The sequence below is a fragment of the Hakea prostrata genome, chromosome 1 (genome assembly GCF_041222555.1).
Source record: "Hakea prostrata isolate BN-2017 chromosome 1, UWA_Hpros_2, whole genome shotgun sequence".
Taxonomy (NCBI): domain Eukaryota; kingdom Viridiplantae; phylum Streptophyta; class Magnoliopsida; order Proteales; family Proteaceae; genus Hakea; species Hakea prostrata.
The window spans coordinates 1033958-1034949 of NC_142600.1; positions in this window are offsets into that span (position 1 = coordinate 1033958).

Sequence of the window (992 nt, forward strand, 5' to 3'; positions counted from 1 at the left end):
ATGAAAAACATATTGGATAATCAACATATTATTTCAATTAAAGTAAACTATAACAAAACAAATTATTATTATAAGGATGAGACAACATTAAAGAAAGAATACGAGCATTCTAAGCATGAAACGATTGCCATCTTCCTAAGGTCAAAAAATAGAACAACCCACTACGACAAACAATATTAAAGTGAGAACACGAGCATTCTCAATTGACTATACATGTTGCAGGTGGAACACCGATTGAAGGGATATGAGTTTGGTAGCAAAGCATATACATAAAGATCCTGAGGGTTATGGTAGGTAACTCTGTATTGATTACACAAAGTATAACATCTACAGATCTACAGATACTATTGCATAGGCAGTTGTTTAGATTTTTTAAGTAACTAGTAAATTTTAATACAGCTCTTTTGTAAACTTGAATCCTAAAAGAAGATAAAGACACTCATAGGGCTTTATGAATGCCAAAGCTGGAACCATTGAAGGGGACAGGCATGTGTTTAATCAAATCCACCGGAGGAGAGATCTCTGGAATTGGACGTCTATGATCATAGCTATATCTGAACATGGTCTGGGGGAAGAATCCATTGCATTGTTTGAAAAGATGGTTACATTTGAAGACCAACCTGATCATATAACATATGTCGGAGTGATATCTGCATGTACCCATGCAGGATTAGTAGAAACAGGTCGGAGCTACTTTAATTTGATGCAGAATGTGCACAACATTTAACCCAATTCAGCATCATTATGCCTGCATGAATAGGCACCACTGTTTGGTCATCCTGGGTTGTTTCCAGAAGCTCAAGAAGTCATAGAGAAGATGCCTATTGAACCAGAATAGGTTGTGGTTCACTTTTAGCTTCTTGCAAGGTTCATAAAAATGTAGAGTTGGCTAGAATTTGCTGAGTATTGCCCCAGAACAAGGTGGGGCATATTATGCTCTTGCCAATATACATTCTACTTGTGGAAGATGGGCTGATGCTGCTAGGGTCCGA